Raw genomic sequence first — 14,270 nt, forward strand, 5'->3', positions numbered from 1 at the left:
CCGTGTTCCCTGATGAAAGCCATATTAAAAAAAAAAAAAAAAAAATCAAACCCAGGTCTTTTTCACCCTGTCACAATTCCAAATTCCCAGCAAATGAAGAAGCCTTCACAGCTGAGACCAGACTGACCATGTCTCCTAAACTCCATATTAAAATACATAGTCCCAGAATCGAAAGACTAAACGCTAAGGAAATTTCTTGTGGTTGACCATAGTGTGTATACAGTAGCAATGACTCACTATTAGTCTTCTGCATACATAGACAGTAGCTGGTAACTTTGTGGGGTTTTTTAAATGTAGTTTGAATCAGAGGTGCTTCGGAGGTCCTGAGAAATTAATGGTACCTCTGTTTTGGTACCAAACCTTTTGACTTTTTTTTATTTTTTATTTCAATGAGACAGCTATTTTCATAGGAAATATTTTAAAAGTACCAGTGCTCATCTTGCAAAAGAACCCACCCCTCGTTGATGATTGCAGATTACATATTTACACAGTCACTTATAAAATATCACTATATAAAATCACACTCAAAATCTAGCAAAATTCTTTCCTAATTGTTGCCTGCAAAGCACACATGAACGCTGTGTGCACACAAGAATACCCAAACATTTTACCTTGATCCCAGTGCTCAGACACTGGCCCAGCTATGAAATTCAGTAGCTGAGAGCTGGCAGAATACAATACTCTGAACATTGGTTGTCTAATAATGGGACTAAGTTCCCTTTGGTTCAGAAATCCCATATCCAGCTCTGCCATAAGTAGCTTTTTAAAAATTGGAGCAGGGTTTATCCCAGGTCAAGTTTGCAGCCGTGGCCACATGGGCAAACAAAGGTCTGAACATGATGGCATGTGTCTGCGTACAAAGTTTTTTTTGCGTGTGCTTTGCATTACTTACTGAAATACAACCTACTCCAAGTATCTGAATTACTCACAGACCATGCTGTGAACTCTCATATTTCACGTCATTTTCATTTTGATGCAGAATAAAAACCTGAGAACTAGACCGTTTCAGTTTCCTTCTATAAATGTCATCCCAGCAATACTTGTAAAATAGATGAGTTATAGGAAAGGATAATTTCTAATGAAATATCTGTATAAACATGCTAGATCTATCCAAAAATATTTGAAAACCACATGTAGGCCGGAAATACTGGGATTGAACACATTTTGAGAAATGGATTTGGCTGAGAAATGCTATGGCTGTGAGGTGCGTGTTATCTATAGGTCTCACCATTTCTTAAGTATCTGTCTAGATAGAGGACTTGTCAAAACCAGATCACCAGTCGTACCAGGTCCTGAATAGAATTTTGATGATTCCTCAGTTTTTCCCTTCAAGATGCTGAGACTATCCTTCCATATGGAACAGTAAATTGTCATAGCTCTGTTGACAATCTGACTAAACCAGACCACTGACATGGGATCCTGTCGTCACTTTGGAGAGGGCACCAGAGCTTAGGCCTCTCCCTCTCCTCAGAGGTTGAACATTCATTTACTCCTCAGGAGTCCTTGCACCAATAACCCCCAGAACAGCCCAGTGTACCTCTAAATGGAACAAAGCGTATCCAAAATTGATAGAGAATAATTGAAAACAAAGGTGGAGCTACAAAGCTGTGTAACTAGGTCTAAGGTTTCTTATCAGTTGAACAGAGCTGCTTGTATTCTAGGTGAAGAGCTTGCATCCTGAACTTAGCCATGTCTTGTTCTTTGATTTTGCTGAGTTAATGAATCTCTACAAAGCCAGGCTTTATTGCAGAGGTGGGGAGGGCACTTAACAAACACTAACTGGAAGACTTTTGAAAATATATGGCGTGAAGGGGACACGGAATAGGTGGAGATTATAGACAGGAAAGAATGAACCGTGTAGAGCCTTGAAAGGGGATGGGTAAATAAAGCTTGAGATGGAAGAGTGGAAATATGTGAAGAGATTGGAAAGGAGATGATGGTGAAGGAGACATAATCAGCAATGAAAGAGGAAGATGGTCTTGAAAGCAGTGATAACCAACACACGCACATTTCATTATCTGTTCCAGATCTGTGGGAACTGCTTTTTTTCTGCTCCTCTGATGATGATTATAAGGGTCTCAGAGCGAGCAGCCCCACCAAATGTGCGTGGGCTGCTTTGTACACATGCCTGCCTGCTGCCTTTTCACTTTCAGCTTTGCTGTTACAGCTATAGTAAATGCCTTCTTGCAGATTCAGGGGAAGTATGTGTATGTGAGCACCCTCCTACTCACAGAACTGTGCCTAAGTGGTGGTGACAGGCTAATGGATGAGTCAAGGGCAACTGGCCATGAACAAAACAGTTACCCTCATGAGTGTAGTCAAATATACAAAGTATATAAGCTGGCAAAGTATTTTCTCTTAATTTCTGTTCCTGTTGGTGTTTGTATGTGAAGTACAGTATGTATAAAATTTTCAAACAAAAATAATTTCCCTTCTAAAATACAGGAAAATATGATGTCACTTGAAGTACAAAAGCTGTCTTCATTCTTGTGTTTTGCGGATTTAAGCAAGAGGTTTGGAGTGTGGGAATAATTAACCAAAAACTAAACCAGACTTAGCTTTTTTTGGCAGGTCAGCAGGCACAATGTATGTACACCTCTACCTCGATATAACGCTGTCCTCGGGAGCCAAAAAAATCTTACCATGTTATATCGAACTTGCTTTGATCCACCGGAGTGCGCAGCCCCCCACCCCTCCCCGGAGCGCTGCTTTACCGTATTATATCCAAATTTGTGTTATATTGGGTCGCGTTATATAGGGGTAGCGGTGTATTTGCAAAGTTTCTTCTAATCTGGTAGATTAAAAGGTATACTATCAGAGTTAGTGCCAGTCTCTAAATCTGCCTGTCTCAGATGAATAACTTGTACAAGATGATGAGATTTTTTTAGCTGAAAATGATTGCGATAGGTGGTGGAATTTTTTTCCCCTTAAAGCAGATAACTTAGCTCTCTGTCGGTTTCCTCCTTCTCATTCCTGCAGATCTGGATTGCCGTTATCTTTCACTCCATTGTCCTGGATAGCTTCAGGGTAGTGTTGGAACAAAGGCAATGTAAAATAAATATAGACAGATGGAAATCTAATTAGTAAGACCTACATCTTGTTCCTATAACATCTGTAGAAAACGTTGAAAAGTTTTTAGCATAGCTGGCCATTTCCATGAATGCATAGTGAGTTGTTAACAAAGTTGGATGTTTTGTGTTTACACTCTTCATGTTCCTGACAAGCGTAGTACAAAAGAAAGGAAGTAAGTAGCTAGTTCCTAATGGATGAACATGATGATTTTTAAAAAAAAAAGCTCTGTACTGTCATAGCAACCAGCCTTATAAAGTGGTATTGTCAGATGCCAAATTGATGTGATGAGAAATGTCATCCGAGGAAGAATGTTGCGTGCTGTAGTTTTTGGCAGCTGAAATGTGAAGCTTAGGGAATGTAAAGCTTAGGCAAATTTTTAGTTTTTGGAACAACCACCTGGCACAGCTTGTGGATGTTTTTCTAGCTAGAATAGATGGGCTGCACCATTCTCCCATTTCTTTGGCTTTTCTAGATTCTGAGTGTCAAATCAGTCTGTCAGCACCACAGCTTCTGTTCAATGTGTTGCAGTTTCTCTTGCAGAGGGTAGGCTGCAGCTTAAAACTTTCGTTCTCCCCTAACCAGTAAGAGAAAAGTTGTCACTCTGAAACACTGAACTCTATGCTGGTGGTTCACATTTTCCTTAGAGGCATTGTAGATGGTGGATGGACCTTGTAGCTTACTTGCATAGAAAGGTCTTGTCAGTGATCTTAAAAACTTCAGCAAGGGATATGGAGGCTCGGGTGCTTTCACTGGTTTATAATGCACAGTAACCGATGGTTTTCAAATGAGACCGTGTGATCCAGGGTTGGGGTAGGGAACTTCTGTCATTGCCTCACTCTGACGTTGGGCAAATCATTTTCCCTCTGTGCCTTATTTTACCCACTGTGCTTACCTGGCCAAGGCTGTTAAGGTTGTAAAACGGTAAACTTCTTGTATAAAAAGGCACTCTCTAAATTGAAAGTGCTATAATTCTTGAAATAGTGCTCGGTTCAGCCAAAATATGGATAGTGCCCCATAGTCTGTTATCCATCCAGAATGCCCTGGATTGGTAGATTGTCTCTTGGATGTTGTTAGGAATATAGGCCAAGCACCACTTATTCTTTTTATTCTAATCCTAGTTCTTCCACAGTCCCCCTTATGGTATGTCTACACAGCAAAGAAAAACCCGCAGCTGGCCTGTGCCAGCCTGCTTGGGGTACGGTGATGTTTTATTGCTGTGTAGACTTCTGGGACCTCCAGAGTCCTAGAGTCTGGTTCAGCCCGAGCCCAGAAGTCTACACAGCAATGAAACAGCCCCACAAGCCAAGCCCTGCAAGCCCAAGTTGGCTGGCACGGGCCAGCCATGGGTCTTTCTTTGCTATGTAGACATGCCCTTAGTGGTCTTGGGTGAATCACTTAGCTTCTGTTAATTTTCCCATGGGAGTAATGCAACATCTTGTTACGGTAGTGGTTTTCAAAGCACTGTATATAAAAATTATTCTTCACTAAGTGCTAAGAAAGTCATTTTTGACAGGTGTTTTTCCGCTGGTTCTGTAAAACTTTATTTGGCCTTTAATTCACTCTTTCTGTACGCTGAGTTTCCAGGAATTCAGTGCTTCTTCAGGACCTACTTCTGTTGGGAATTCTGCAACTGCAAAGGACATTCTACAATTCCCTATGTTACGTTGTGTACCAGGAGTTATACGACTCCAGGATCCCTCGCTCTTCAAAATCCCATTCCTGACAAATCTTATCTTTCAGTGCTGTTATGTTGAAACAGTAGAGGTAGAAATGGAAAAACACAGTATGTTACAACCCTAAATGTTATCTGTCTAATGTAGTATTTCATTTTTATTTTTTAAAAAGTAGAGGATTCCATTAACCATTTGGAAAACTTCTGTAGGCTGACCGAAAAGGTTTCTTACTGGTTGGTGGCATAAAACAAAATGCCTAAGACACAACTCTGCAAGACAGGAGGTTTTGAAGTGCTGGACTTAATTCTTTGAGTGAAAATAAGCTCAGCATGATGAGTGAAATGTCTGGAATGATAATGAAAAACGATGGGATAAATTCCCAACAGTGCAGATGCATTCCTATGTAATCATTTCATATGACACACCCTGTATCTCAGCATCAGCTGTTCTGTCAGTTAACACATAAATTAAAGTTGGCTTGGTTCACTAAGTGAAGCCACAGCAGAAAGACTATCCATTGCATCAGATAATTTTTGTGTGTTTCAAAGGCTGATTATTTTATCTTAAACATTGGGTTGTGTTTTTCATTAGTTCCTTTTGGGAAATCTTGACCGTTTTTGTGTGTGTGTGTGTGTGTGTGTGTGCACGCACGCGATATTATAAATTTGAATTAAAAAAACTAGGGCTGTCAAGTGATTAGCAGTGCAATTAATCACGATTATTTTTTTAAAACAATAATAGAATACCATTTATTTAAATATTTTTGGATGTTTTTTACATTTTCAAATATATTGATTTTCAATTATAACACAGAATACAAAATGTACAGGGCTTACTTTATATTTATTTTTTATTACAAATATTTGCACTGTAAAAAAACAAAAGAAATAGTATTTTTCAATTCACCTAATACAAGTACTGTAGTGCTTTATCATGAAAAGTAGAATTATGTACAAAAAACCCCTGCATTCAACCATAAAACAATGTGAAACTTTAGAGCTACAAGTCCCCACTCAGTCCTACTTCTTGTTCAGCCAATTGCTCAGACAAACAAGTTTGTTTGCATTTTCAAGAGAAAATGCTGCCCGCTTCTTGTTTACAATATCATCTGAAAGTGAGAACAGGTGTTCACATGGCACTGTTGTAGCCGGTGTTGCAAGATATTTACATGCCAGATGCGCTAAAGATTCATATGTCCCTTCATGCTTCAGCCACCATTCCAGAGGACAGCTGATGACGGGTTCTGCTCTATAACAGTCCAAAGCAGTGCGGACCTATGCATGTTTGTTTTCATCATCTGAGTCAGAGGCCACCAGCAGAAGGTTGATTTTCTTTTTTGGTGGTTTGAGTTCTGTAGTTTCCGCATTGCAGTGTTGCTCATTTAAGACTTCTGAAAGCAGGCTCCACACCTTGTCCCTCTCAGATTTTGGAAGGCACTTCAGATTCTTAAACCTTGGGTTGAGTGCTGTATCTACCTTTAGAAATCTCACATTGGTACCTTCTTTGCGTTTTGTCAGATCTGCAGTGAAAGTGTTCTTAAAATGAACAACGTGCTGAGTCATGATCTGAGACTACTACAACATGAAATATATGGCAGAATGCGGGTAAAATAGAGCCGGAGACATACAATTCTCTCCCAAGGAGTTCAGTCACAAATTTAATTAACGCATTATTTTTTTAATGAGCGTCATCAGCCTGGAAGCGTGTCCTCTGGAATGAGTGGCCGAAGCATGAAGGGGCATATGAATGTTTAGCATATCTGGCATGTAGATACCTTGCAATGCCAGCTACAAAAGTCCCATGCGAATGCCTGTTTCCACTTTCTGGTGACATTGTAAATAAGAAGTTGGCAGCATTAACCCCCCTAAATGTAAACAAACTTGTTTGTCTTAGCAATTGGCTGAACGAGAAGTAGAACTGAATGGACTTGTAGGCTCTAAAGTTTTGCATTGTTTTGTTTCTGAGTGCAGTCACGTAACAAAAAAAAATCTAAATTTGTAAGTTGCACTTCCACAATAGAGATTGCACTACAGTACTTGTATGAGGAGAATTGAAAAATACTGTTTCTTTTATCACTTTTACAGTGTAAATATTTGTAATAAAAATATATATAAAGTGAGCAGTGTACACTTTGTATTCTGTGTTGTAATTGAAATCAATATATTTGAAAATGTAGAAAAACATCCAAAAGTAGTTAATAAATTGATTAACTTAAAACTGCGATTATTTGTGATTAATTTTTTTGAGTTAATCGTGTGAGTACACCTAGAAATAGACCTCTAAAAGGAGTAGTCACGTTCTTTCCTAACTCAGGCAAGTGGAATGGTGCCTCCTGTTGACCCTACTTACTCCTTCTGAAATAAGAGGCTCAACTATCCTGTGATGAAACATTGTAAGCATATTCCAGTATTACTTTTTCCTCTAGTAGACAGCGCTGCTTTTAGCACAGCTGGTTAAATACATGGAGTGTGGCAGGATAGAGAGAAGACAATTACAACTTGAATTCCATGAGTATCAAGCAAGCCTGTGAAATAATTTTTGAAAACCTGTCAAGTTTTTAAAATGACAACTAGGAGTTGGAGCAAAATTGTGGGTTAATAAACGCTTTTAAACAGGGTTTTTTTGTTTTGTTAATTAAGTGTTTTTGGAGGGACATGGATTGTAGTTCCAGAGCTCATTGCTCTCCATAGGTGACTTCGATGGGTAAACCAGCTATAAGCAAATGAACTGAAAAAACATAATAAAAGAAGTTCAAAGGTATCTGAACCAGTTTGGAACTTGACATACACCTGGCAAATGAAATTTAATAAGGAGAAGGAAAAAAATGCTGCTGATCAACAGAAGGGAAGATGAAATGAAACTAATTTGAAGCAGAGAAGTCAACTAAGGATATCTGAAAGAACAGGAACGTCTCTCAAAATATATGGGGGGGAAGGAGAGGGAGGAGGAGAGGAGCAGGAATGAGTGAAAACTGGCTAGTGAAATGCCAAGTATGGAAGCAAGTACTTTTTCAGAATTGCAACAAAGTTTTCCTAATACAGTGCATCCTAATACAGAGTCACTGTATGATTAAATCCTAATTCACAACCTTTCAAAAAAAGATGGATCTATCGGTTCTACTGCTAATGGCTGAGTGATACGAATGCTGTATTTATACCATAGAATATATGGCATTTGAAGAAAAGGCAATTTGGGTGTTGAGAGGGAAAGGGCTTTGCTTATAAAAGCACACTTCTCACCTTAGGAGTAAAAAGGAAAAAAAAAATCAACAGAAAACTGAACTGTATGTGGGGAAGAATGCCTTCCTAGCTGTCGCACACTGTGGTTGTCCCTGAAGGGAATTGTGGGGAGAAATTCTTGATGAACCACATGATATTAGCTCCTTACTTTGCCTTCGGTGAAATATTTCAGGTTGGTTTGTAGGCTCAAACTTTAAAAAGATTCCCTTTCTTAGGGCTGACATCGTGTATAAGCTGTTGTGGCAATACATTCGGAAAATGTCCTAAAAGCTTATTGCCTCATGCTGTAATCTTATCATATAGCATAACATTCTGGCTATGGCAGCACTTGAATGGGTTACTTCTGAGGGCATTCTGCACCAAAAAATAAATTCAGAGGCGTCCCCGTCCCCCCCCCCGCCCCCAAAAAAATAATTATACGCACAATATTTTAAAATTCTGCAAATTTTATTTGTCAAATAAATGTGGAGGCTCCAGCATGGTATTGGGGCGCATAGGCCACTGGCTGCACAGAGGTGGGAGATCACTGTGCAGCTCTCTGTCTCCCTCCTCCTCACCCCCCACAGACATGGACTCAGCAGTGAGGCTGCACCCAGCCCTGATACAGCGCAAGGACCGGGCCTGCCCCAGAAACACCCCAGGGCCCTGCCCCTCCGTGTGGGCAGGCAGGCTCAGCAAGGCAGGATCCAAGTGTGGAGGGGCTTAGTGTGGAGGGATCCAGATGTGGGTTGAGAGGATTGTGTGTGGGGCAATCTGGATGCAGGTGGCTCAGTGCGGGATCCGGGTGCGAGGGGGATTTGGATGCACAGTGGCTTGTTGGGGGGTTCTGGGTGCAATGGTAATGAGACTCTTCAGGGGGTCCAGGTGAAGGTGGTTGGGACTCAGCAGGGGGAGTCTGGGGGGGGATAGAGCTGGCAGGGGGGGTCTGGGTGTGGGTGGCTCAGTGCTGGGGGCGTGGGGCTCAGCTGGGTGGGGCTCCAGGTGCAGCTGGCTTTGGCTCAGTGGGGTGGGAATCTGGGTGGCTCGTTGTGGTGGTCCAGGTGAAGGGGGAGTGGGGCTCATTGGTGGGGGGTTCTGAGTGCGGGGGGTGTGAGGCTTAGTGGGAGGGTCTGGGTATGAGGGGGACTGGATCTACGGGGATTGGGTGGATGGGGGAGCAGCTCCCTATACAGGGATCCCTCCCTCTGCAGCTGAGGAGCAATGGGTGCAGGAAGCAGGATGGCGGGGGGGGGGGGGGGGAGAGAGAGGACGGGTTTGCAGAGCTTCCTGCAGCTGGGGGAGAAATCTCGGGGTGGGTCTGACCCTGCCTCAGATGTCATGCAAGGGAATAGGAAGTCCCGTCCTCCCCAGCCGAGCTGGGACTAGCAGCTGAGCCTTGCGCAGGGTAGGAGCCACCAGCCGGGTCTTCCCCAGTCCCGCCTCCTGCCCCACAGTGATTTACCTCTCTTCCGGCTGCCCTGGGGACCCAGAACATACTGCTGGGAAGGGTCACATGACCGCTCTTGTGACTTCCCTTTGCTTCCCTGTCAGAGAGTCATTTTTTTGTGGGGAAGCAAAGAAATCTGCAGGGGACATAAATTCTGCATGTGCGCAGTGGTGCAGAATTCTCCCAGGAGTAAATGGATTAACCACCAAAAAAGATAAGTAGTTCTTTGCTGATTCCCCAAATGCCTTCTTCCCAAAGTGGCTTCTACATGTGAGAAGCATTTAGTCAGTGTCGCCTTGTGTTGGTGGGTGTGTGCTGTATTTCAGATCAGACTTAAAACCTGGTAATTACAAATCTCATGGAACTTTTGTGAAAAGTTTAGGGGTGTTAACTTGTGTATGGTGGCTAAATTCCAGTCATGAAATGGTAAGTTAATCAGAACATAAGTGTTTGTATGGGCGCACACTAGAGGTTACCAAGCAATCTGCTAGCTAAAATTTGCTAGGAAGTAGGGAGGCTTTGTTTTAATGGCACAATGCTAGAAAAATATAGTGTAACTATATTTAAATAATGATATGAACTTGTGTTGCAGATACAGGTATGAAAGTTATCTATGGACTATTGGGTCAAATTCAGGGAAATATGGTTGACACTATTACTTTTGATAAGTATTGCAAAACTAGTAATATAAATTTATAAAAGGAACGGTGAAGATACAGTGGATCCCAAGAACAAAATGTAGTTTCTCCATGGGAGAAGGTAGGAAACACTAGTGAAGTGAATCCATATAAAGAGAGCATGGTGAATTCTGACTTTCTCTAAGTGAAGCTTGTAAAATGAACAGCGAAGATCAGGTTGCTATAAATATTAGCAATTTTAGTGCACATAATTGTGCAAAATAAACAGATCTATTTTTTTATTTGAAACTCCAGCTTTTTTCATGAATCTGCAACCCCAAATACTGTTGGCTTTTGGGATTGTTGATGGACACATTTCTCTTACACCTGCCAGACAGCCATGCAGCTGCAAAAGTTTACAATTTATTTCCTAGTTGAACAAATGTAGCATAATAGCCTGTGTTTACAGTCAGCTGCCCATGGACTCAGACTTATTTAGAGCTTCAGTGATGGCTCGCTTATTCGGTTGTTTATTACGTGAAATGAGTTTAATATATTAGATGATTGGCATGCTGCAGAAAATCTGCATTGTGAGAACCACAAAGAGCATAGGACCTTGACTACCTTCTAGTTTTTGTTAAAGCTTTTTTTCCACAGTGTAATTGTCACTGGGAACCCTAATCTGGATAAATGAAGTTATACCTTACTCTGTGTGTTTTTACTTGAGATGATAACTGCAGTGTTTCCTAGAATATTCCGGACCAGCGGCCTACTGAATTTGAGTGTCCAGCTTGAGATATCTTTTAAAGGAGCCTGATTTTCAGAAAGTGCTGAGCATCCATCCTCTGAAAATCAAGCCCTTTCAATGTATTACATGCTGGGTCATCCAAAACTGGAGGCACCCAAAATCACTAGTTATTTTTGAAATTGTAGGCCAGTATCTCTTGATTTAACTCTGAGTGCCTTTGGGTGAATTCTCAGAACAATCTAGCCATTTTCTTGCTAAGCTTAGGCAGTATTATAAGAGACAGCTTTGATAACACAAAGCTCATTTCCATTTAGCCTTAATTAGATGGAATCTTTGCATTTATTTTCCTTGACAGAAATAAAATTGTACATTGCTGCTTAACAGACTGATTGTCCTTCAGGATGAGACAAACTTCTTACATTCAGCACTGATCAGCTGAGCCACACCATGGCCCTTGCCTTCTCTCAGACTGAAGAGTATATGGGCATGTGAGAAAATACATGTAACAACTAAAAATAGTCTCCTTCCTCTGCTCTTATTAGAGATTTGAATCCATTAGAGATTTGGGGCCAAACTCATCCCAGGAGTAAGTGGACATGATACCCACTAACTTCAGTGAGTTACTCTTGTTCACTCCAGCGCTGACTTAGGTCCACGTTGCGTGGAAACATAAGGGTTTTGGTCCCAGGGACTATGTTCATCAATGATTTAGATAATGGCGTAGAGAGTACACATATAAAATTTGCGGATGATACCAAACTGGGAGGGGTTGCAAATGCTTTGGAGGATAGGATTAAAATTCAAAATGATCTGGACAAACGAGAAATGGTCTGAAGTAAATAGGATGAAATTCAATAAGGACAAATGTGAAGTACTCCATTTAGGAAGGAACAATCAGTTGCACACACACAAAATGGGAAATGACTGCCTAGGAAGGAGTATTGCGGAAAGGGAGCTGGGAGTCATAGTGGACCACGAGCTAAATATGGGTCAACAGTGTGACGCTATTGCAAAAAAAGCGAACATCATTCTGGGATGTATTAATGGGAGTGTTGTAAGCAAGACACGAGAAGTAATTCTTCCGCTCTACTCTGCGCTGATTAGGCCTCAACTGGAGTACTGTGTCCACGTTCTGGGTGCCAAATTTCAGGAAGGATGTGGACAAATTGGAGAGAGTCCAGAGAAGAGCAACAAAAATGATGAAAGGGCTAGAAAACATGACTCAGGGAAGACTGAAAAAATTGGATTTGTTTAGTCTGGGAAAGAGAAGACTGAGGGGGACATACTTTTTCAAGTATGTAAAAGGTTGTTACAAGCAGGAGGGAGAAAATTATTTTTCTTAATCACTTAGGATAGGACAAGAAGCAATGGGCTTAAATTGCAGCAAGGGCGGTTTAGGTTGGACATTAGGAAAAACTTCCTAACTGTCAGAGTCGTTAAGCACTGGAATAAATTGCCTATGGTGGTTGTGGAATTTTCATCATTGGAGATATTTAAGAGCAGATTGGACAAACACCTATCAGGGATGGTCTAGATAATACTTAGTCCTGCCATGAGTGCAAGGGACTGGACTAGATGACCTCTCAAGGTCCCTTCCAGTCTTATGATTCTGTGATTTTATGTTATACTCTTTGCTGTGATGAGTGATTCAAAAGTAAAACAACTTTGTCATTGATGAGTTATTCTTTTATTGTTTTCCATAATAAACTGTTTTCTTTTTCATTCATAGTGATACACGGTTCTCCTAAAAATGGATCAGTGCTTTATTCTGTTTGATGATGCTATTGAACACCAGTAACAACACTCAGATTTGATGCTGGATGCGGCAAGACCTTGGGGGAAAAAGCAAGACCTTGGGGGGTGGAAAACGTCTTGAAGATTGTGTTGTGAAACAATATTTTTTTTATATATCCAACCTTAATCATGTTATCGATATCTTTTTTTTATCCTCTTGGTAATTATGTCCTCATGCTTATAATGTGGGTTTATTATCCTTTCTGTATCCTTTTATACAAAAACTAGTACACCACGCTGTTTGTTCTAGTCATTGTGAGTGGGTTTAATATGATGTATCACATTTCAGCTAGGTTATTCTTGACAATTTTGTGATAAATACTAAAAAAATCTTGTGAACAGTTTACAGTAAATGTGTGTGATTGCACAGCATCCTAGTTTTCATTTGCTTTGTCTTAGTGGAAGCATTATATAACTTGTTAGTAGTTTATTCATAACTTCTCATATATAATATTAAAAAAAAGACTGACTCTGTAGGTTGTGCTTTTGTTTACTGTGGTAGCATCATCGCTGGTGGTTTGTATTTGCATAACGAAAAACAAAGGGTACAAAATGTTAATGCTACACCAGAGGTGATAGAGAAGCTGAGTTTCCTAAACCATTGTGCCTTAAATCATGTATTCACCCTGCATGCCAAATATCTTTCATGGATGCCTATGAAGACTTGTCTTCAGTTCTCAAATATTACTTGCAAAAATTTCTGTCAAAGGCATTTTTATCCTTCAGCCAACTGAATGATGGCATGTACTGAACTTTTTATATATCATGACACTAACTTCCCTTGGAGTTTTATAATAAACTGAATGAACATGGAAAAAAAGTTGCACGTGTTATCCTTTAATTTTAAATCACCTGTACAATTTAATAACCAAAGAAATGTACAGTATTCTTTTTTTTTTTTAGGGACTCATGTATTTATCATGGAGATGGAGCCTTTTTCTTAGGGCTTGTCTAAACACACAAGTTACACCAATTTAGCTGAAATTGGTTTTAGAACCTGATTTCAATGGGAGTTCAGCGCCCAACCTACTTAGGTGTTTTTGAACAGGGCCGGCTCCAGGCACCAGCCCACCAAGCTTGTGCTTGGGGCGGCACCTGGAGGGGGGCGGCGTGGCGCTCCGGCCCCCGGGGAGAGCGGGGCCACGGCCGGGCTCGCCGCCCTCTCCTCCGGCGCCCTCCCCCCGGCCGCCGGGGGGAGAGCGGCGAGCCCTAGCTGGGGCTCGCTGCCCTCTCGCTGCCCTGCCCCCTGCGCTCTGGCCGCCGGGGGGAGAGCGGAGCCCCCGCTGGGGCTCACCGCCCTCCTCCCAGGGCTCCGGCCCTCCTCCCCCCGGCTGCCGGGGGGAGAGCGGAGCCCCCTCCCCCCGGGGTTCCGGCCGCCCTACCCCCCCCCCCCCCCGCGGGGGGGGACGGGGGACGGCCGGCAGCTTTTTTGCCTGGGGCGGCAAAAAAGCCAGAGCCGGCCCTGTTTTTGAAAATCCAGCTTATCTGCACCTTTACAGGCCTAAATACCTTTGAAAATCTGCCCCCAGACCTTGTTATGAACAAGTGAGTGTTGTGATTTCGTTTGTGTTTATCGAATGTATGGTCTTCACTTGCACTTCTTGTAATCCTGTGTGCACACACAGGAGCGTGTGTAGTAAATGTGGCATGTAGACCATTTAATACAGGGAAGTGTTCTGTGCTTAACTGGGACATCTCTCG

At 41.7% G+C, this 14,270-nt stretch overlaps 1 protein-coding gene across 5 annotated transcripts in view; it reads left to right on the plus strand.

Annotated features, from left to right (window-relative positions):
• The window catches only part of LOC101939207 (septin-2), a 109,930-nt gene extending 96,541 nt beyond the window's left edge, over positions 1–13,389 (plus strand). For all 5 annotated transcript variants that reach the window (XM_065567979.1, XM_005281109.5, XM_065567980.1 and 2 more), the window contains exon 13: positions 12,505–13,389. The gene's annotated coding sequence lies outside the window, so the exon portion shown is untranslated. The remainder of the gene's footprint in view (positions 1–12,504) is intronic.
• Positions 13,390–14,270: the final 881 nt, after the last annotated feature.

Source organism: Chrysemys picta, chromosome 15 (assembly GCF_011386835.1).
Source record: "Chrysemys picta bellii isolate R12L10 chromosome 15, ASM1138683v2, whole genome shotgun sequence".
In the NCBI taxonomy this organism is placed as follows: domain Eukaryota; kingdom Metazoa; phylum Chordata; order Testudines; family Emydidae; genus Chrysemys; species Chrysemys picta.